This window comes from Eurosta solidaginis, chromosome 1, assembly GCF_040869045.1.
Source record: "Eurosta solidaginis isolate ZX-2024a chromosome 1, ASM4086904v1, whole genome shotgun sequence".
NCBI classification, from domain to species: Eukaryota; Metazoa; Arthropoda; class Insecta; order Diptera; family Tephritidae; genus Eurosta; species Eurosta solidaginis.
The window spans coordinates 143450199-143474205 of NC_090319.1; the positions used below are offsets into that span (position 1 = coordinate 143450199).

At 40.2% G+C, this 24007-nt stretch overlaps 1 protein-coding gene and 1 pseudogene across 1 annotated transcript in view; both read right to left on the reverse strand.

The window, feature by feature from the left end:
* Positions 1-24007, reverse strand: part of LOC137237997 (probable cytochrome P450 313a4) — a 355606-nt gene that overhangs the window by 5473 nt on the left and 326126 nt on the right. The window lies entirely within an intron of this gene.
* LOC137238650 (uncharacterized) lies at positions 3889-5378 on the reverse strand (annotated as a pseudogene).

Genomic DNA, 24007 nt, shown 5'->3' on the forward strand with positions numbered 1-24007 from the left:
CCCGGCAGACGTTCTCCTGCCCTAAATTTGGCCCATCTGCATACATTTTAATAAGCTTTATCCGTTTGACTCTGCCCACCCCCCCCCCCCCCCCCCCCCCCACCCCCTCTTTCTTTTCTAATCGTTTTATTCACTCCTCCCTCCGTCTTTTTCGCTTCACCTATCTCCATCTTCGTCTCATTCTATCTCTTTCTTTATTGCCTGTCCCCGAGGGTGGTATGTATTTTATTCCAGTCCCAGTCCCACTCCGAGTCTCAGTCCCAGTCCTAGTCCTAATCCCAGTCCCAGTCCGTCTCTGGATAATATATTACTGTGTACTAAAGCACTCATCAACAGCTTTCATTTGATATCCATTTTGTATAAACACTGTCTAGGCATTCACTGGCCCATGTTTTGGCCTATATCTCGAGACCCTATCCTATATTTCAAGTTGGATCAAACTACACACGGAGTGAAAAACAAATTTAAAATCGGTTCAGTAGTTTAGGAGTCCATTGGCCTCAAACATAGTGACACGTGTTTTTTATATATTAAGATATATATATTTTGTTAGTTGATTTCCAAGTTTTGACACGATATGTCGCTTGAGATTTTCTTCACTGGATAATTTCGGTGAATTATTATCAGTCCCAGTCCTAGTCCTAATCCCAGTCCCAGTCCGTCTCTGGATAATATTATTACTCTGTACTAAAGCTCTCATCAACAGCTTTCATTTGATATCCGTATTATACAAACACTGCCTAGGCATTCATTGGCCTACGTTTTGGCCTATTTATCGAATGAATTCCTCGACGAGACAATCTTTAAATGATATTTTCGATCTTTTGTGTCACATGAACACATGCTATTCAGTGGAACTGCGCAAGCTTGGTTTCGGCGTTGCCATCGACAATCCGAAAACGTCACTTGGAATCAACTATGTGAAGGGCTCCGACAAAAATACAAAGACCATTTTAATGACTTTGATCGAAAAGAAAATATGCGGCGCCGAAAACAAAAGCCACATGAATCATTTGACCAATTTCTGGACGACATATTGTCAATGAACGATCGACTTCGCATACTATGCTCAGGAATCTCAAACCACAGCTTAGACAAGAACTACTGCATTTAGAAACAGAAGATGTAGCAATGCTGCGCAAGGAATGTCACAAGCACGAAAACTTCTTTGCCAACTTTAATAATGTTCGACGTGATCTAAACAAGCGACAGGTAAGCGAAGTGTTTGAAGGAGATAGTGATGATCAAACCGCACAGAATATTGAAAAGACGATTGTATCGGAAGTGGATATTTCCAAATACAAGTGTTGGAACTGTGATCAAATTGGACATAGAAATCATGATTTCACAAGCAGCATTAGACGAATTTTCTGTTATGGTTGCGGTATTTTGACCACATACAAGCCGAATTGCCCAATTGTTTAAAAATATCGGGAAACGTGAAAGTGGATATCCGTCGACGCGGGTATCCACCATTCAATCAGCCTCGGAGTTAACCCACCCAACTATATTAAAAAAAGCGTTGACACATTAGATCATATTGAATAAAGTGTTAATATTAAACCTATAATACCTTTTCCGTGAGTTGGATACAGTACCAAAAGCGACGTGCTGAATTGTTTCCGAGTTCGCAGCTACCTAAATCGCGCACAACTAGGCGTATGAGTAACTTTTGGGCTAACCGATAGCGACTGAGAAAATTCGTTATTTCTTCAATAATTTAATAAACTAACCCAACAGTCGTCAAACGATACGGACGTGTTTGTGTTCGCTCCGTATTTTGCTGTTTCTCTATAGTTGACTTTACTAATGTTAATAATCTGTGCCTATTGCTGCAGTGAGATAGTGACTCTTGTTTGGATTTTAATTCCTAAAGCCATTTATATTTTTCAAATGAACATAAAAAAAATAAATAAATAATAGAGGCAAACCATAAACATAATATCCTATAATACCGTGCGAATGTGGACAAAAGGCTGAGAGAGGCCAACTCAAAGTGTTGTGTGCTAAGTGCGATGACCTCTTTCATTTGAAGTGTGCCAACATGTCATCGGCTGATCTTGATTTTCTCATCTCATCTAATAAATCTTACTTCTGCAAAATTTGTTCGGTTGAGCGGCGCGCGTCTATTCGTACTCCGCCACCTATTTCTCTCCCCACTATCGTTAACAATGTTGAGCGCAATGATAACTTTAGTGGTATCGTTAAAGGCATTGCCGATCTACGTTGTGAAAACGCTCGTACACTATCTACCATGGATGGTCTAGAATGCTAAAATTCTCAGTTATCACTTAAGTGCGATTCATTATCAGCTGAAATCCGCTCATTACACTCAATTATCGAAGATAGAAATGGTGTAATTTCTACGCTGATCTCTGAAATAAAAAATCTGGGTAGTATTGTTGCTACATTTGCTAGTGATTTCAAATCTTCTCTCACTAGTGCTGCGGACAACAATATGCAAACAAAGTCTGCAAAAGCAAAACAGCCTACAACCAAAAACAAAGGCAAAGGCAATGATTTGGCTGGCTGAGCAAACAAAATTGAATCGAAAATTGATACGGCTGCAAAAACAAAAGAGTCAGCCCCTCTCAATGTTGAAAATGCAGAAGCAGTTCAATCAAGTGTAACAAGCGAATCAAATTGCAATGATAATACGTCTGTAAATGCAAAACAACCATCAGAGGATAGCAATAACAACATCTCTACTGTACCAAATAAGCAGTGTGATATTGTTGATTTGTCTTCTTCACCCAGTTCGTTTAGTGCTGCTGTCGCTCGTTCTACTAGTGATGCTTATATCAGTTCTGCTGCACCTGATAATAATAAAACGGGGTATTCCGAGGTTGTAGCTTTTGGCCTTCAGGGATCAGCCGCTACTAACCTAATATCTAATAATAATACTAATTTAACTTCTAGTACTTTAACATGTAATAATAATAATAATATTTCAAATAAGTTAATCAAAGCACCAACCATTGTTGTAGGAAGTGATTCAAACGCAAACCTTAACTTAGCTGTTCGTTTGAAGTGGTTGCATTTGTCATCGTTTAAGCCGACGGTAAATGCTAGCGATATTGTCGACTTTGTCTCACATAATGCAAACATCGCGCCTTCATTAATTCTGTGTCGTTTTATCATAACATCTTAAGTCTAAAAATCATGTTTGGAGATATTAACGATTTTGTTTAAAATTTATTCTGTTGGAGATTTAAAAAAATATTTTTAGCGCAGGAACAATTTTCACTATTTTTAAAGACAAATTCAACTATTTTTTAAAAAAATATCCTTTGAAAATGTTATTTTTTTACTGCTTTACAGCTAAGGTGTTTTGTAAAACGAAATCAAAAGAAAAAGGATGCCTTAACTAGACTTAAGATTTTATTAGAAAAGAGAGACTAGCGTTTTAAAATGTACAAGTGGACATAAGATATTTGTTAAAATTAAAACGAGTAAGTAAATAGAGATAGGATGTTTGTATATTATTATAATTCTTTAAGAAAAGCTATTATGATAAAAAAAAATATAGTTTCAGTTCTTGTTTTTTAATTTAAAACAATAAAAATTCATAGTTGTATAATTAAACAAAGTAGTATTCAAGTTTTTCCGTAAGTTTGGGAATAAATGGCTTCAAAGTAAGTAAATAATTATTCGTCATTAACCTAATATTCGGTTAGAGGCGGATGGCAATCTAACATATCTTCTGATGTTAAGTTCATGTAAAAGTCTTTATAAACTTCATCTACTAGCGACAGCATATCTATGAAATCTTTTTTCTTTTTTGTATTAATTTTTATTGGAGAGACATAGCAATTCTTTAAATATTTTATTTTAACACAACTGATTCTTCGCTTTGTTATATTATGCATTTGAAAGGATCTTCTCCACTTAAAGATGTTTTAAAATATATTTATTATATTCCTTAGTAAATCTGAACCACTTAATGTCCTGCCAACTGAATTTATCACCGTTTTCATCTACTGCGTGTGCAAAATCTAATATATTTGATTGATTCATTTCATTAACCAAAAATTTTTTCTTTACTCCGACTGTTCCTATAAATTGAAACCAATCCCGGGGATGATGGATTTTTATTGAAGATTGGTTTTGATTTTTATTGAAGATTGGTTTTCTTTTCTCTATCGCAGCATGGTCACTATCGCACTCCATGTACGTGTGACCAGGGATCATGAATTTATGATCTATAATGCTTACATTGTTGTGTAATTGCAGGAAAATCGCAAACATAGTTGCAATGAAAGAATTTTTGTTTTGACTTGGGCAGCAATCACTATAGAAAACAGCATAGTCTACATGGGTTTTTAATTGCAATAAATGAGTATATAATATTGGTTGATTTGTTGTACAGTCGTATACGGTCAGATTATAGGTCCATAATAGCCTTTTATAGAATGACATTGAAGTTCTCAACAGAGGTGTAGGAAGGCACTGCTGAAGATCAAAACAAAACACTTTGAGTTTAATATCATTTAGAGATTTTTCCTTATCATTTTTTTTAGCATCATAAGCTTGTTGTGCTAGATTGAGATGTTCCATTTGCTCTAATTTTAGAGATTCAAGTTCTTCAGATTTGGCAACTTCTATTTTACATTTGTGGCAAGTGTCAACCTTTGGTTTTTTAAATTTTGGATTTAGTGTTCCACAATTGAGTTTTGAAAGGATAATGAATTGTTGTATTTATCTCTATAGAGATGCATTTCAAATAGAGACAAATCACTCGGTAGATAGCGCTTAGAAATATTACGACGAGTATAGTGGGACTCATATGACGGAAAGCTTTTTATGAAATCTATAATTTCCCGTTCTTTTGCCACAGAAAGTTTTCTAGAGCACGTATGTTTTCCACGCGAATCTCCAGTTACACTGCCTCCTTCAAATTTTGCTTTTGCAATCGTTTTTATAAATTGTTCTGTCTCAGATAACGTAAATCTGAAGCATTTTTGACAAACTGAAGTTCTGTTACCTTCAAGCTCCAAAAAATAATAGTATGAAGTTATAGGCGCCTTGCTGCCAATGTTATTCTATCATCGCATCTTTTTCTGCAAGATTTCAGCGGGCGCACAACACGAGCAGGAGTAAGTTTTCCAGCTTTTGAAGTATAACTTTGCCCGAGGTTTCTTAATTGTTATCGTGACTTGTGCGAGGTTTTATTTGGTACAACTAACACTCCAAATTTTTCTAAATTGTAGTTTTTTGTTTAGAGGTAAAATACCTACAACTTCGCGTTTTGAATCCGAGCTGGGCGCCGTGCTATAACTTATATTAAAATTTGGATAAACAACCGAACCGTCAGAAGAAAAATCAACATTACTCACATTGCTAATGTCTAAAAAACTTAATGCATTTCCACTTTCCATTTTTATAGAGAAATAGTCTAAGCAACTCGACAGTATTTCATTAACTGAACAGCTCATGTAGAACAAGTAAGGAAGGTTAAGTTCGGGTGTAACCGAACATTACATACTCAGTTGAGAGCTATGGTTACAACATAAGGGAAAATAACCATGTAGGAAAATGAACCGAGGGAAACCCTGAAATGTGGTTGTATGACATTTATATCAAATAAAAGGCATTAAAGAGTATTTTATGAGGGAGTGGGCCATAGTTCTATAGGTGGACCAGGGGTGACTCTAGAATGTGTTTGTACGATATGGGTATCAAATTAAAAGTATTAATGAGGGTTTTAAAAGGGAGTGGTGGTTGTTGTATAGGTGGTCGCCTTTTCGAGATATCGCCATAAAGGTGGACCAGGGGTGACTCTAGAATGCGTTTGTACGATATGAGTATCAAATGAAAGGTGTTAATGAGTATTTTAAAAGGGAGTAATACTTAGTTCTATAGGTGGACGCCGTTTCGAGATATCGCCATAAAGGTGGACCAGGGGTGACCCTAGAATTTGTTTGTACAATATGGGTATCAAAAGAAAGGTGTTAATGAGTATTTTAAAAGGGAGTAATCCTTAGTTCCATAGGTGGACGCCGTTTCGAGATATCGCCACATAGGTGGACCATGGGTGACCCTAGAATTTGTTTGTACAATATGGGCATCAACCGAAAGGCGTTAATGAGTATTTTAAAAGGGAGTGGGCCTTAGTTCTATAGGTGGACCCCGTTTCGAAATATGACCATAAAGGTGGAACAGGGGTGACTCTAGAATGTGTTTGTACGATATGGGTATCAAATTAAAGGTATTAATGAGGGTTTTAAAAGGAAGTGGTGGTTGTTGAATAGGTGGTCGCATTTTCGAGATATCGCCATAAAGGTGGACCAGGGGTGACCCTAGAATTTGTTTGTACAATATGGGTATCAAAAGAAAGGTGTTAATTAGTATTTTAAAAGGGAGTAATCCTTAGTTCCATAGGTGGACGCCGTTTCGAGATATCGACATAAAGGTGGAGCAGGGGTGACCCTAGAATTTGTTTGTACAATATGGGTATCAAAAGAAAGGTGTTAATAAGTATTTTAAAAGGGAGTAATCCTTAGTTCCATAGGTGGACGCCGTTTCGAGATATCGCCATATAGGTGGGCCAGGGGTGACTCTAGAATTCGTTTGTGCAATATGGGTATCAAACGAAAGGAGTTAATGAGTATTTTAAAAGGGAGTGGGCCTTAGTTCTATAGGTGGGCGCCTTTTCGAGGTATCGCAATAAAGGTGGACCAGGGGTGACTCTAGACTTTGTTTGTACGATATGGATATCAAATGAAAGGTGTTAATGAGTATTTTTAAAAGGGAGTGGGCCCTCGTTCTATAGGTGTTCGCCTTTTCGAGATATCGCCATAAGGGTGGACCAGGGGTGACTTTAGAATATGTTTGTACGATATGGGTATCAATCGAAAGGTGTTAATGGGTATTTTAAAAGGGCGTGGGGCTTAGTTCTATAGGCGGACGCCTTTTCGAGATATCGCCATAAAGGTGGACCAGGGGTGACTCTAGAATGAGTTTGTACGATATGGGTATCAAATTAAAGGTATTAATGAGAGTTTTAAAAGGGAGTGGTGGTAGTTGTATATGTGAAGGCGTTTTCAAGATATCGACCAAAATGTGGACCAGGGTGACCCAGAACATCATCTGTTGGATACCGCTAATTTATTTATATATGTAATACCTGCCAAGATTTTAAGGGTTTTTTATTTCGCCCTGCAGAACTTTTTCATTTTCTTCTACTTAATACGGTAGGCGTCACAACCATTTTATAAAGTTTTTTCTAAAGTTATATTTCGCGTCAATAAAACAATCCAATTACTTTACCATGTTTCATCCCTTTTTTCGTATTTGGTATAGAATTATGGCAGTTTTTAATTTTTCGTAATTTTCGATATCGAAAAAGTGGGCGTGGTCATAGTCGGATTTCGTAAATTTTTCATACCAAGATAAAGTGAGTTCAAGTAAGCACGTGAACAAAGTTCATTAAAGATATGTCGATTTATGGTCAAGTTAACGTGTTAACGGCCATGCGGAAGGACAGACGGACGACTGTGTATAAAAACTGGGCGTGGCATTAACCGATTTCGCCCATTTTCACAGAAAACAGTTAACGTAAAATAAAATCTATGCCCCTACCAAATTTCAAAAGTATTGGTTAATTTTTGTTCGACTTATGGCGTTAAAAGTATCCTAAACAAATTGAATGAAAAAGGGCGGAGCCACGCCCATTTTGAAATTTTCTTTTATTTTTGTATTTTGTTGCACCATATCATTACTTGACATAATTTACTTATATACTGTCAAGATATAAAATTTTTTGTTAAAATTTTACTTAAAAAAAATTTTTTTTTTTAAAGTGTGCGTGGTCCTTCTCCGATTTTGCTAATTTTTATTAAGCGTACATATAGCAATAGGAGTAACGTTCCTGCCAAATTTCATCATGATATCTTCAACGACTGCCAAATTACAGCTTGCAAAAGTTTTAAATTACCTTCTCTTAAAAGTGGGCGGTGCCACGCCCATTGTCCAAAATTTTACTAATTTTCTATTCTGCGTCATAAGTTCAACTCATCTACCAAGTTTCTTCGCTTTATCTGTCTTTTGTAATGAATTATCGCACTTTTTCGATTTTTCGAAATTTTCGATATCGAAAAAGTGGGCGTGGTTATAGTCCGATATCGTTCATTTTAAATAGCGATCTGAGATGAGTGCTCAGGAACCTACATACCAAATTTCATCAAGATACCTCAAAATTTACTTAAATTATCGTGTTAACGGACGGACGGACGGACGGACGGACGGACGGACATGGCTCAATCAAATTTTTTTTCGATCCTGATTATTTTGATATATGGAAGTCTATATCTATCTCGGTTCCTTTATATATATACAACCAACCGTTATCCAATCAAACTTAATATACTCTGTGAGCTCTGCTCAACTGAGTATAAAAAGGGAAGAAATTAGCACACACAAAAACGGACTTATGTTGACTTAAAATACCATTATCGGCAAATGAAAATTTAGCAGAGCATTTTAAGTGGACTTAAGATGTTCTGCAAAACGACATATTTTAACTTTTAGATAATTTTTATTCTATTATAAGAACTTATGTCAATTTAAATTATGGAAATCTCGAAAGTTATTTCGTACATAAACGCTTAAGTATTCATAAGGTGTTTGATTCTATTTAACTTGATGAAAATTGTCCAGCATATATTGAGCTTATGTTGACATAAATTTTTGTGCACAAAATATTTATTAGCCAATAAGACATTTAACAAAGCTTAAGTTAACGTAAGACATTTATTCGTATGAATTAATTCAAAAAATTAAGCCGTTGAAAATGTTAACCATGAAAACTTTTTCGAAAAATGGGGAATTCGGAAACGGATTGAACCCAAATGTGGATTGTAAGGAAAAGAGCCCGAAACTGACCTTAACTTGATTTTGTCATAACTCGACTTGAGATATTATAATATATTCCCACAGAATTCATTGCTTTAAATTAATAAAGAAATATGCTGATTCCAGATTCTTATCAAGATGTAATTTTAAACTTGGAGTCTCGCCTTCATTATATAGTAAGCTTCTTGAGTTTTCGTTATGGTCATCGGACGTCAAAATTAAACCTTTCCGTTTTTTCAAAAAGCAAAGGGCTCATTTGCCAAACCTTAGCTAACGGCGTTAATATAAAAACAAATATAAATATTTATTATCAAAATCTCTCGGGGTTTAGAACGAAATCTAAAGATATATGTTTAGCCACCACACGGTGCGATTATGGTGTCTACGTCATTGTTGAGACTTGGCTTAATGATGACTTCTCTGACTCAGAATTTTCTGATCAAAGTCTGTTTCATACTTTTCGTGAAGATCGAGACCCTATCAAAACAGGACGTCTCAGAGGCGGTGGGGTGTTAATTGCTGTAAGGTGTTCTTTTCTCTATTCTTTTGTTCCACTCTCTAATGGTGACTCTCTATGAGAACAGCTTTGTGTTTGTATTACTGGGCCATATGGCAATTTATTTATCTGTGTTTTTTACATTCCGCCTTGCAGCACAGATTTGCTGTACTGTGCTCATGTCAATAATATATTTGACCTATATGAAAATAATGGTGATAGTAATTTTTGCGTTTTGGGGCATTTAGTAAGACTGTTTGGTCGAAAATAGTAGATGATGATATCTTAACACCTACTAATGTTCATCATCCCCACGAGATTAATTTCTTAGACACCCTTTTTAGTGCCAATCTAATTCAGATTAACAATTTCGTGAACCAGTTAAAGCAATATTTTGGACCTAGTTTTTGTCGATGAGAATCTCATAACTTATTTGACTGAATGTGTATTTCCTATATATAAATCAGATATACATCACGTAGCATTATATTTATCTATAGAATTCTTCGACCTAGTGCCGAAGAACAATATAAATAACAATGGGCGCCCCTATAACTTTAAGTATGCAAATTATAAACATCTAAACATTCTCATATCTGAAATAGAATGGACATCTATTTTCTTTGCAAAAAATGCAACTGAATGTTTCGATGCTTTTCTGCTAAAGTTGGCTGACATATTCAGTAGGAATCTCTCTCTCCTTCCGGGTAAGGTTCACAAACTACCTTGGTACAATACTAGGTTGAAAAAGTTGAAAAATCAAAGAAACAAGTACTTCAAATTATACAAGACAACCACAGATATTGCTTTTAAAGATCTGTATACTTCTCATATGACGCAGTTCAATGTTCTTGAAAGGTTTTTGTACAATAAGTACGTTTCTCGAGTTGAAGATGAGTTGAAAGTTAATCCTAAATTTTTTGGAACTATGTTCGTTCAAAGAAATGTTGTTCTAATATACCAACCTGTGTTAAATTTAATGACATTTGCTCTAATAGTTTGGTCGATTCGGCGAATCTTTTTGCTGACTTTTCATACTCAGTTGAGCAGAGCTCACAGAGCTCCGTCCGTCTGTTAGCACGATAACTTGAGTAAATTTTGAGGTATATTGATGAAATTTGGTATGTAGGTTCCCGGGTACTCATCTCAGATTGCTAATTAAAATGAACGATATCGGACTATAACCACGCCCACTTTTTCGATATCGAAAATTTCGAAAAATCGAAAAAGTTCGATAATTCATTACCAATTCATTACAATAACTTCATCAAAAATCGATATATCTTTACTAAACTCAGTACTTATCTGAACTCACTTTATATTGGTGTGAAAATGGCCGAAATCCGACTATGACCACGCCCACTTTTTTGATATCGAAAACTATTAAAAATGCCATAATAATATACCAAATACGAAAAAAGGTATGAAACATGGTAATTGGATTGGTCTACTGACGCAAAATATAACTTTAGAAAAAAACTTTGTAAAATGGGTGTGACACCTACCATATTAAGTAGAAGAAAATGAAAAAGTTTTGCAGGGCGAAATCAAAAGCCCTTGGAATCTTGGAAGGTTAACTGCTCGTGGTATTACATATATAAATAAATTAACGGTACCCGAAAGATGATGTTCTGGGTCACTCTGGCCCACATTTTGGTCGATATCTCGAAAACGTCTTCACATATACAACTACCACCACTCATTTTAAAAACCCTCATTAATACCTTTAATTTGATACCCTTATCGTACAAACACATTACAGAGTCACCCTGGTCCACCTCTATGGCGATATGTCGACAAGGCGTCCACCTATAGAACTAAGGCCCACTCCCTTTTAAAATACTCATTTTCACCTTTCGTTTGATACCCATATCCTACAAACAAATTCTAGAGTCAGCCCTGGTCCACCTTTATGGTGACATCTCGAAAAGGCGTCCGACCATAGAACTAAGGCACACTCCCTTTTAAAATACTCATCAACACCTTTCGTTTGATACCCATATTGTACATTCTAGAGTCACTTATAAATTTAAGGCCCACTCCCTTTTAAAATACTCATTAACACCTTTCATTTGATACCCATATCGTACAAAAAAATTCTAGAGTCACCCTTGGTCCATCTTTATGGCGATATCTCGAAAAGGCGTCCAGCTATAGAACTAAGGCCCCCTCCCTTTTAAAATATTCATTAACACTTTTCATTTGATATCCATATTGTACAAACGAATTCTAGAGTCACCCCTGGTCCACGTTTATGTTGATATCCCGAAAAGGCATCCATCCATAGAGCTCAGGCCAATTCCCTTTTAAAATACTTATTAACACCTTTTGTTTGATACCCATATTGTACAAAAGCATTCCAGAGTCACCCCTGGTCCACCTTTATAACGATATTCCGAAAAGGCGTCCACCTATAGAACTAAGGCCCACTCCCTTTTAAAATACTCATTAACACTTTTCATTTGATACCCATATCGTACAAACAAATTCTAGAGTCAACCCTGATCCACCTTTATGGCGATATCTCGAAAAGGCGTCCACCTATAGAACTAAAATCCACTCCCTTTTAAAATACTTGAACAAAGTGGTCTCTCTTCGCTACACTCTTCACTTGGTCTTTAATAAAAAGACGTTTAGTTTTCGCATTAAACGTTATAAATTCACTTTATTTATAATTAGAACTATTTCTAAACTAGTAGTATTTAATGCTGTTAAAAGCTCTAAGTTTGAGCTTTAAATATTCACTTCTTATAAACTTGGTAAACTTCTTCAAATTAACTATGTGTACACGTATTTCATATATGTAAATATGCAAAAAAGGATCGCGTCCGCGATTGCCGAGTGATAATACTTGACTGGTGATTCGCACATTGGTTGATGGTGATGGTCGGTGTTGGCGCCTTCCAGTTCACCGCGTACGGCTGCGCGTGAGGGTGGCGCGTGCCGCCGTTTCATTTTGAAATGAAGGCGGCTTAAACATCCTGCCCGCCCTGCAGGGAGGTGCTAGTAAGCACCTTCTGCAGTTCCTGCAGGGCGCGGGTGGTATTGCGCCGTTTGCAGGCCTTGAGGGGTGCGCGCGATCGTGCGCTTGGCCGTCTTCGCACGTTTGGGGGTTGCCGCTGTTTTATTTGCGGGATGCGCCTTTTGGGCTCTGCAGGCGCAGGTCGGTGTCCTCTCTTTTTCCTTCTTCGGCTTGGGTTTCGGCTTGCAGGATGCTTGGGGGTTGTCCGTGGAGGGACTTTTCGCTGCCCACGTCGACCTTTCGGTCCTTCGTGCAGGAGGATGCGATGTGCCAGGCCGCAAATTTTGCACGACCCTCGGGAGTCGCATTCCCCCGTGGTGTGCGTGAGTGCCAGACAATTGAAACAGTAGCCCTGTGCCCTGGCCACTGTAGCACGCTGCGGTGGCCGCATCGCCTTAAAAGCCGGGCAGGTCCGCAGCGCGTGGTAGCGATGGCAGAGCCGACACTGGAGGCAGTTACAGTCTCTGCCGTGGGAGCCAGTGGGCATGCTGGTCGAGATGCCATTATGCGTCGTCCTGAAAGTAAAGAACAGAGAGAGAAACGAGAAGTAGTTGGATACAGCGGCAAGTTAGTTCTACAAGGAAAGTTAATTATACAAGGAAATGTATATAAATCAGAGCGCTGTGCTCGAAGAGTGCTCCATTGGAAGAAAGCACAGTTTAACTAAGGGGCGCACGACAAGCCCATTTTGGGTGCGAACCTCTACAACCTGAACATGGTTGTCAGGTCCCAGGCGAACGTTCTCGATTCGTCCCAGATGCCACCTGGTGGGTGGGAGCGAATCTTCTTTAATTGCGACGAGGCCGCCTGGTTGAGGATTTCGCTGTGGAGTTTGCCATTTATAGCGCTTCTGGAGGTCCTTCAGATAATCCTCTTTCCAGCGTCGACTGAATTGGTGATGAAGCGATTTAAGTTTTTCCCATCGATTTATCCAGGAGAGGTCTTCCGCGTTTGGCTCAGGAATGGCTAATAGCGGTGCACCTCGAAGGAAGTCACCCGTAGTGAGCGCTGTGAAGTCAGCTGGGTCCTGGGATAGTGAGGTTAGAGGCCTCGAATTGAGAATCGCTTCAATACGCACCAACAGCGTCGTAAATTCTTCGAATGTAAACTTGTGGGATGCAGCGGTTTTTTTGAAGTGGGTTTTAAAACTTTTTACTGCGGATTCCCACAAGCCGCCCATATGAGGGGCACTAGGTGGAATATACTGCCAGTTTATTCCCTGAGGGGCATATTTCTGCACAATGTCCGCGGAGCATTCGTTAAGAAATTTTACGAAGTCGCGTTCGAGTGCGCGCTGAGCGCCAATGAACGTTTTACCATTGTCGCTCATTATTTTTGAGGGATAACCCCGTCTGCCAACGAATCGGGCGAATGCTGCGCGAAAGGCTTCGGTGGTAAGGTCCTAGCATAGCTCGAGGTGTACTGCCTTTGTGGAAAAACAGACGAATACAGCCACGTACCCTTTTATGATAGTGGTCGACCCCAGAACCGATGCTTTTATTTGGAATGGACCTTCAAAGTCTACTACTGTTGTGGAAAAGGGGAATGAAAAATTGCAGCGCTTAGGTGGTAGAGCTGCCATTATTTGCGTGCGCGTTTTCTGTTTGAAAAGCGTGCAAGATTTGCATTGAAAAATGCATTTCTTTTTAGTTTTGGTACCTAGTACTCTTGCCTCACCATTTGGAGCATTAACCGCATTTCTGCATGAAGAAGAAGGCGGTGTAAAAACTCTAGATACAACTGGCAGAGGCTTGAATCCGGAGGAAGGATTACTGGATGCTTCTCGTTGTATTGCATTGTAGAATGTTCCAATCTTCCACCGATACGTAGGAGTCCGTATCCATCCAGAAATGGGTCAAGAGCCAGAAGGGAACTCTTCTTGCTTATTGGCATATTGCTTTGAAAGGCGCTCTTTTCCGCCCCGAAATGGCCATTGCCACAAGCCGCGTTCTCACATGTTGCAACTCTTTGTACGTCAGATGGGGATTATGTGTTGTTGCAACCGATTTGGATTGGTTGCAGGCATTGTTCGCAAAGCGGAACACGTATGCAATCACACGGAGAGCTCGAGAGTATGAGGAAAAACGTTGAAGAATATCGTCCTCTTCCTCGAGTGCCTGATATGCTTCGGATATGCTTCTCGGGTGGAGAAGCGCTACCTTCTTTCGGATTTGGCCATGCCGAAATGGGGCAAGAAAGCCATTGTGGTCCGTGCCACCAAAGTGAAGAGCCTATCAAACCATGCGGCTTGCAACCACGTGTGCCAAGATCAGCAGGGTTGTCTTCGCTAAATACGTGGCGCCAGGTGCCGCTAGGAAGATATTCTCGAATTTGAGAGGTACGGTTGGCCACATAAGTTTTCCAGGTCGAAGGAAATTTTTCTAGCCAGGCTAGTATAATCTCAGAATCTGACCATAAGAATGTGTTTCAAGCTTGTAAGTCGAGCTGTTTTCGAACAGTTGAAGCCAGTTTTGCGAATAGGACTGCACCACATAGCTCTAAGCGGGGTAAGCTTACAGTTTTTATGGGGGCAACTTTGCCTTTCGCAACCAAAAGATCAGATTTTATTTGGTTGCCCACATGTGTGCGGATGTAAATCGCTGCGCAATATGCTTTTTCCGAGGCATCACAGAACCCGTGGATTTGGGTGTCTTGCCCTGGAACGACATTAACCCATCGAGGGATTTCGATGTGGCAAATGGCTGGCAGATTTTCTGCGAAATGTTGCCATTTTGATAATGTTGCGTTAGCCATTAGTTTCTTTAGTATGAAACCAGCTGATTTTAGGGCTTTAATCACTTGAACGAGTGATTCAGTGGCGTTATCGTTGGTGTGACTTCCTGATAGGATGTCTTCGACATACGTCTGCGTCTTGAGAATTGTTGCAGCCAACGGGAATGTCGCTTTCGTGTCATCGGATAGTTGATGCAACGTAGGAATAGCGAGATATGGTGCACAATTGACGCCGAATGTAACCGTTTTTAGATTGAAATAGCTAACATTGGAGCTGGCCGATTTGCGAAATAGGATTCGCTGAAAATCTTTGTCGTCCTCGTGTATAAGGATCTGACGGTACATTTTTTCAATGTCTCCATTGAACATATACTTATGCATACGCCACTTTAGAATTAGTAGCATGAGATCAGGTTGGAGAGTTGGACCAGTGTATAGCACGTTATTCAGGGATTTTCCTGACCCAAATTTTTTAGAGGCGTGGTGGTGACTTTATCTGGTTTGACTACCGCATGATGTGGCAAGTACAATGAGAAGACCTTGCCATTCGAAGTTATTTCGCATGGGTCGGCAGATTCCATGTGATCAAGGTCGAGATATTCTTGCAACACGTTGTTTTACATTGTACCTAACTCCCCCTTTTTCTGAAGCGATCGCTCCATGCTGAAAAACTGCTTCAGAGCAGCCGGGCGGGATTTGCCGAGGGAGAGTTTTTCAGGAAACTCTTCCTTGAATGGAAGTCGCACAATGTATCGACCGTTTGTTGCACGTGTCGTGGTTGTTGCGTATATCTGCTCATACGCTTGATCCTCGGGGGATATCTGTGGAGTTTGTGAAATTTCCTCCTCTTCCCAAAATTTTCTCATTTGAGAACTGAGTGTCTCGTTTGATGCTTGGACTTGCCACTGAAAATCCAACCAAAAATGGTTTGTTGCGCAAGTATGCTACCACACACCTTTTTTATACCTTCCCGCAGAATTTTTGGAAGTATGTCGCTGCCAATGACCATGTCAGTCTGACCCGATATGTGGCAACTGGGATCAGCAAGCTCAAGGAATTTGAACTGCTGCCAGATTTTGCGACTAATGGTGGATGTTGGCAGATTTTTTGTCAGTTGCGGCAACACAATGGCATGAGCTTTTATCCTTTTCATGGCCTTGGATGCAACCAGTGTCAAAGGACAAAGTTTGGAGGACTTTTGTACGACTTGTCCACCCATGCCAGAGATTTCGAACTTTGAATGTTCGAATGGAAGTTTCAACCGTTTTTGAACTTTCGAGGAAATGAAAAATCTTTCCGAGCCCTGATCGATAAGGGCCCTTAGTTGAAATAATTCCCCTTCGTGTTCGACTACGACCATAGCAGTAGGAAAGAGCATTTGGTTATCATTGGCTGAATGCAATGATTGAACCGGCGCGTGTTTTGAACAACACGGTAGCTCGCTAGAATCGGAGCTATTCTGCGTTTGTCGAACTGGAGATGTTGACTCAGCAGTTGTGTGCTGCACGTTTGATGCATTCGTTCGCGGGGTGGAACGTGAAGCTTGCGGGCTCACATGCAACAGCGTGTGATTCCGTTGATGACATGTCGAACATGACCACTTGCTCGTGCACTCATTGATGATATGAGTGCTGCTAAGGCAGTTTGTGCACAGCTTAGCTTGTTTTACGAATTGTGTCCGGTTTTGCACAGACATTCGTTTGAATCGTGGACAGAATCTAATAAGGTGCGGGGAGTTGCAACATTGGCAAGTTTCCTTTTTAGATTCTGCCACAAGGGTTTGCGTCCTGTTGAAGGACCTGTTTTGCGCAGAATTTTGATGAGCGACTGGTTTTTGTTTGCTTGGTTGAAACCTATTGACCCTTTCAACGGCTTCATATCTCGAGGTGAGTAAGTCGTTCATTTGTGACCATGAGGGTAGATCTCTTCGAGAAGAGAGAGATTGTTCCCAAAGTGACAGGGTTGTTTTGGGAGCTTTGATGAACAAATGTACACCAGAATCGGATCCCAACTGTCTGTCGTAACTCCTTGGGAGTGAAGGGCGGATAGGCAGTTGTTGATTGTATTTTGCAATTTCTGAAGTTGCTCACTGTTTTCGGATGAAATAGTGGCAAGAGTCAGTAAGGATTTTATCTGGTTGTCAACCAAGATACGCTTGTTTTCGTATCGTGACCGTAAAGCTTCCCAGGCAAAGTCAAAGTTGTCGTCGCTCAACGCATATTGTTTGACGATGTAGCCGGCTTTGCCTTGCGTTTTGTACCGGAGATGGTACAATTTCTGAGCACGGGAGAGCCTTGGGTGGTTAATTTACACCGCTGTGAACATGTCACGAAAAGCGGGCCATTCTTCATAGCCACCATAAAAGGTCTCCGTGTCGCATGCTGAGACTTTGAAGTAAATATTTGTCTCAGCCGGGGTTGTTCCGCGCGGGCTGGTGAACTCGGCGTTGCCATCATTTTGATCAACGAAAGTTGATCGGCAATCTTTGCTTTTGTCACTTCATACGTACCTATCAAGGCAGGCGCATTGTTTTCCTTGTACTGAACTCTTGAAGTCTTAAGGGAAACTTTCGTCTGGTTTCGAAAATACCAGATCGTAAACCGATTGAAGTCGTGCCCAATAATCATCTAGTGGTTTGTCCTTTATCATGAGATACGATTCAGTGTGATCCTGAATCGGTGCTTCGTTAAATTTTGCACAGTATCTCATCAGATTGTCACTTTCCGCGATGAACTTTTGCGCGGATGGGTCAACTGATTTGGATTTCCGGCGGGGGGATGTTGACCTTTCCTTGGTCGTTTCTTCCTTTGGGCCACCTTTTGGTTTTGTCCCGGTTTCGGACGTTTTTGGGGGACTGAGAGGCATTTTATGCAAACTTTTGGGTTTTCACCAAAAAAAAAACCGAATAAAATATTTGTCCGCTCAGAGAACGTTCGCAAAATTCGAAGATGTAAAACTCTTCGTGCCACAGAAATTTAAAAAAGGAAATTTAAATTGGTGGCGGTGTTTGTGTTTTTTTTTTTTTTAAATAGAGTCAAGCGCGGACAACGGGACGTTCCTTAAATGATATAAATCCGCGAAATTCGGAATTTAATAGTATGTACATATAATATTTTGTAAAAACAAAAAATAGAGAATTAAAAAAAAAATCACAAACACTTTTCACTTATATATACGTGTAAATATACGTGTAGAAATAAACGTGTATTTGTAAATTACTGGTATATATAGGTATGTATATATTAGAAAATAATAATAATTTGAGGTTTGTAGGAATATTTTTGAAAAGTTCCTATAGGGACGAAAATATCTCAAACTTAATTTTGTACGACAGAATAAGTACAAATGTACGTGCGCAATATACAAACGTATGTGTCTATATATTTTGGTTTGTGCGAACGTATGCACGTGAATCAGGTGAGCTTCTCTGTTTATGTTTACAAACAGAAGAGTTTGTTTTGATTCGCTTCAATGTAGCGTTTCTTTTGTGAAGCTGAGTGCGCTTGATTGCAATGTTGGGAGAGTGCAGCAAAGAAAGATGAAAAAATTGCAAATATGAGAGAGGTTGAGAAATTTGATCAGCAGTACACAACTCTCGTTGCTAATGTAGCTATATGTGCTGGGAGACTGTCTCTGGAAGAGCGACTTGAAAGTGTGAGTAAACACGTATGATGTTCTCTGAGTGGAGAAGTATGATTGCTGGAAAAGCAACTTGAAATTATTTGTACATGTTTGTAAGTATGCACACACGTATGAATATTATAATTTTCTATATGCTGCGAAGCAGAAAAAATGATTTGGAAGTTGAACTGTATCGCCAAGTTCAACGCTCTGGGCGAACAACGGGGTAAACTCAGCTGTAGAAGAAATTTGTGCTGATGTTGTTCTTGCACAGTGGGTTTAAGTAGCCAAGTAAACTGCAATTTTTTTGTTGGTTAAATACCACTAGAAATATGTATATATATATATATATATATATATATATATATATATATATATAATTGGCGGATTTTCCCTATTGGTATAGCGGAATATTTTCTACCAATTTTTGGTTGCAAAAAGGTTGCACTAAAACCAACGGTATGAAAATTTCCGCAATATTCATGTATATATGTGGGGGCTAAGATACTTGGCTTGGATATCATAAGTGGTTCCAGGTTCTGGATCAGGGACTGTTATCGTCTTAGACCGGCCATAGTGACGAATGTCACGCGTGATTACTTATCACGTCCTGCACGAGGTGCCCCTGCTTCTACTGATAATGGCGGATCTAGAGAGGACAACTCGATAAAACCCGCACCCCTGAGTCATTGTGCCGAGCTCAGGGGAGGGAGGACTCTTTAAGAGTCAAGATCGGTACACAACGGTGGCGAACTGGATTGTTTAGCGCTTTTGATTATTGACATTCAATTTTGACTTGATGACTTTGGGCTGGTAGGTGCGGTATTCTGCCACCTTAGTAGGTCGGGGTGAAACCCTACCGAAATGGCTGGTAGGCTAATGCTGCAACTGCCCACGTCCCGTTAAAACCGTGGCGGGCCTCAAGGTACGTTCCGGCTCCGTCGCCGTTAAGTTGGTGGTGTAGGTCGCGTCCGGTCTGGCTCTGAACGCATTACTCATAAGGTAATGCGTCAACCCTCGTGTGGCCTCTCTGAATAGCATAGATAACCACGGGACCATTGAAGGGCGACTACACAATCGGCTCCGGATAGCGGCCTTGAGGGGGGACTTTTTAGAATGGACACGACTAACACGAATCCGCGGACGAAGAGCGGTTTTGATGGAAATCCGGCAAATCAATCTTCAGCACTCTAAGGCGGCTTCCGCAAATTTGTTGCTCTGCCTTGAAAAAGGCGGAGTGGATATAGTCCTTGTCCAGGAGCCGTGGCTGAGTAGTAACGGCAGTAAGATTTCTGGATTAAGGACTGGAAAATTCAACACCTTGGTGCATGGGGAGGCAAGTAGGCCTAGATCCTGTGTGCTTGTTAAAAAAGAGATTAAAGCTTTTATTCTCTCTAATTTCAGCAATGCTGACGTAACCGGCGAGGAAGTAATGAAATGTGGGTGGTCTCAGCGTACATGCCCCACGGGGATGTAGCGGGACCACCACCTGCGATACTGGGCGAAATCACCGCTGAAACAAAGCGGAGAGGTGTTGGCGTGATTATCGGTGCCGAAGCTCGGATACCAACACTAGAGGTGAGTCTTTATTTACTTTTATTGTAGATGAGGGACTTTGTATATGCAATAGGGGGAATGATCCGACTTTTATTACTGCGGTAAGGGAGGAGGTCCTGGACCTCAACCTGGTTAGTAGAGAACTGGAAGGTCGGATATCTGGCTGGAGGGTTCTGAACGAGTACTCCTTCTCTCATCACCGATATATTCAGTTATAGGTGAACGAAGAACGTCCCTGTAAAATATCTTTTAGGAACCGTAAAAGTACTAACTGGGACTTGTATTGTAGGAAGCTGGGAGAGCTATTGCCTGCGGCGCCTACCATTAGTTCGGACCTGTCCGAATCTGAGATAACGTTCTTGTGGAAAACTTCACTTCGGCAAGCAATAGCGCCTTTCAGCTGTCCTGCCCATTGAAAACTTACAGGGGGAAGGGCAAGCCGCCCTTGTGGTCGAATTCTCTTGACGACCTAAGAGCGTCCAGTCGGCGGCTCTTCAATAGAGCCAGGAGGAGCAAATTACCCTCGGACTGGGAGCTCTATAAGGTGAGTCTGGGGATTTATAAATATGAAATAAGGATAGCCAAGCGAGATGCATGGCGAAGTTTCTGCGAAAACGTAGAAGGCTGCAATGAATTGCGAGGCTTAGAAAAATACTTTCTAGGAATCCCGCTCCTCTGGGGTATCTGAGAGAGTATGGTGGGGACTGGTCGATGAGTAGCAAGGAGTCCCTAAAGCTTTTACTGGACAATCATTTTCCCGATGTCCCAGTTGCGCAGGAATCTTTGCCTGCATGGTCGGCGGTCGTTGGCCATGCAGAAGTGCCTGCCATTCCAATACGGGAAAGTCAAATAACCTGGGCTATAGGGTCGTTCAAGCCCAGCATGCGTATTGCAAGGGCAGATCGACGGAAACGGCTCTCCATTCGATTGTAAAGCAAATAGAGGGGTCCCTAGAATACAAAGAGTATGCTCTGGGTGCCTTTCTAGACATCGAGGGGCTTTTAACAATGTCTTACCGGGGGCAATCGAAAGAGCTCTGATGGGTTTAGGAGTCGAGGCGGCTCTGGTTGAATTTATTAGCAAACTTCTATGCGGCAGAATTGTCGCAGCGGAGTGGGGAGGGCCATAATTAAGAGGAAGGTGTGCAGGTGTACGCCACAGGGGTGTGTTCTATCTCCTCTCCTCTGGGTTGTAGTAGTCAACGAGCTTCTTGTGGAGCTGGAAGCCAATGGTTGTCGGGTGGTTGCCTATGCAGATGACCTCGCTATCCTAGTCAGAGGCAAATTTCTGGGCACCGTGCGCGATGTTCTGCAGGGCTACCTGGTTACTGTGGCTAGGTGGGCTGAATCATGTGTGTTGGCGATCAACCCGGGAAAAACGGAATTGGTTCTTTTTACAAGGAGATATAAGATGCCCGATTTCAGAACTCCCTCGATTGGAGGGGTACCGTTGGTACTTTCTAATAGGGTTAAATATTTGGGGATTGTTTTGGACAAGAAACTGTCCTGGAGACGCAATGGGGAAGATCCGGCCAGGAAGGCCCACATTGCCTTGTACTGCTGCAGAGGGGCTATCGGAAAGAGATGGGGACTCTCGCTAGGAGTAGTACACTGGCTTTATGAGATGGTGGTCAAACCGATCTTTTGTCAAGAGCTAAATTTAAGCCGCAAGTTTAAGTTGGCTGATCACTGCAGTGTATTCCAAGCGGAAATTGCTGCGATTAAGGTTGCGGTGGATGGAATGCTATCCAGTGCTACTACGGTTAGGGAATTTAACATCTACTCTGATAGCCAAACGGCTATCAAGGCCTTGAGCTCAACTACAGTGCGATCGAGGGCGGTCTGGGAGTGCCTGACCTCGCTTGCGATTGCATCGAATTATTTTACAATTAAGATTATCTAGGTCCCGGGCGATAGTGATATCCCGGGTAACTGTCAAGCGGATCTCTTAGCCCGCATCGGTACAACTGAACCGGATGAAGATGGCTGTAGGGATTTCGGGATCCCGCTGGCCACCTGTGGATTGCTCCTCCATAGCTGGGCCTCGAATCAGCTCAGCACACGTTGGGCGGATACCACGTCTTGCAGGGTAGCAAGATCTTTCTGGCCAAAAGTGGATGGCAGGAGGTCTGCTGAAATAATTGGGTTCACTAAGGCTCACCTATCAATGCTCATTGGGGTTTTGACAGGGCACTGTCCCATGGGCATCCATGCGGTACGTCTCAATATACTGGAAACTCCATCCTGCTGCAGCTGTATGGAGGATGATGAGGTTGAATCACCAAATCACTTTATGCTTGATTGTCCAGCTTTTGCCAGAACTAGGCGAAAGTACTTCGGTCGCGACTCACTTGGATCTCCCGAGGATATATCCAAAGTTGAGATCGGTATCATTCGGAGCTTTATCGTTGCTACACAACGATTCTCTAAGTAGCTAGATCTAAGTCACCGTTATTTTTGGTGTATGTGGTATCACAACGGACCTTCGAGTTGTCCAAGTGAGCTATCCTTATCAAAGTAGCTACCACCTAACCTATCCTATCCTATGTATATATGTGGATATATATATATATATATATATATGATTTTGCAGTTTACAAAAATAATATAACTTTTGTGGAAAAAAGTTGTATTATTTTCTGTTTTTTATGAAAAATAAAAAAACTGCCTACTCACCGATTCCTGTTTGTTTTATGCTGCTCCTTATGGTGTTGTTGTTGCCTGGTAACTCGTTGATGATTTATTAGCCGGCTGCTGTTGCTTCTGCTTGGCTGCTCTTGATTTTATAATTACAAATTTGTTTCCTAGGTGGGACTTATGACTTGTGCGCCCACAATTTTCGAACAAAAATTTTCTCTATTTTTTTAAATTTTAAAATTTTTTAGCAATTTAATTTTTTTTTTTTTTGGAAATGTATAAGTGTATATGTATTTCTTGTTGGCTTTTTGCAAATTTTGTTTCTTTCCACTCAATTTATATTTGTTCTTTTTTTTTTTTTTTGTTTTATTTCACCCTATTTAGGTTTGGGCCAAGGATGGCTGTGTACAGTCGCCGTGTACAGGTACTTACTTTTATAATGCGAACTAAATTAAATAAACACTGCACGGCTTCAAGGTTCTCCTGAGACTAAGTTTATTAACTTTAATAGACAGTTACAGAGTAGCTGATTAATGTATGATTGGTACAAAGAGAAATTAGCGGTAGAATATAAATATATGATACTTATGTTATAAAGGCGTTAACAGACTATAGCTTTAAGTATGTTCATGTTATTCTAATTTATATGCGGTGGCACTACACCATCCTTCCAAAGGAAAGAAGACTGCATCAAGTTGATCAGGCTTGATACAATCATCGTCCCGCTGTCAGGGCTGTACACTAATTGAACGAACTGAACGAATAACTTTTTAAATTGGTAAGTTATATTTTTCCCCTTTTTTTTATTCGTTCAGTTTAATCAATTTGAGTGTTTTATTGAAAATGTAAAATGTAGGTACGTAATTCAAAAATTTTTTTAAGAATTTGTTCAGCACTAATCTAAAAATTCATAGATACATATGCGCGTGAATATATATTTTAAGGCTAAAATTGTACATATCCATTTTATAAATTTTTTTTTTAATTAATTTTCCTTAATCAATTTTTGTGTATCGTTCTAGATTTTTTTTGTGTTTCATCAAAGAATGTGACATTAACACCGTCGACCTTTTGAATCTGAAATGGGCC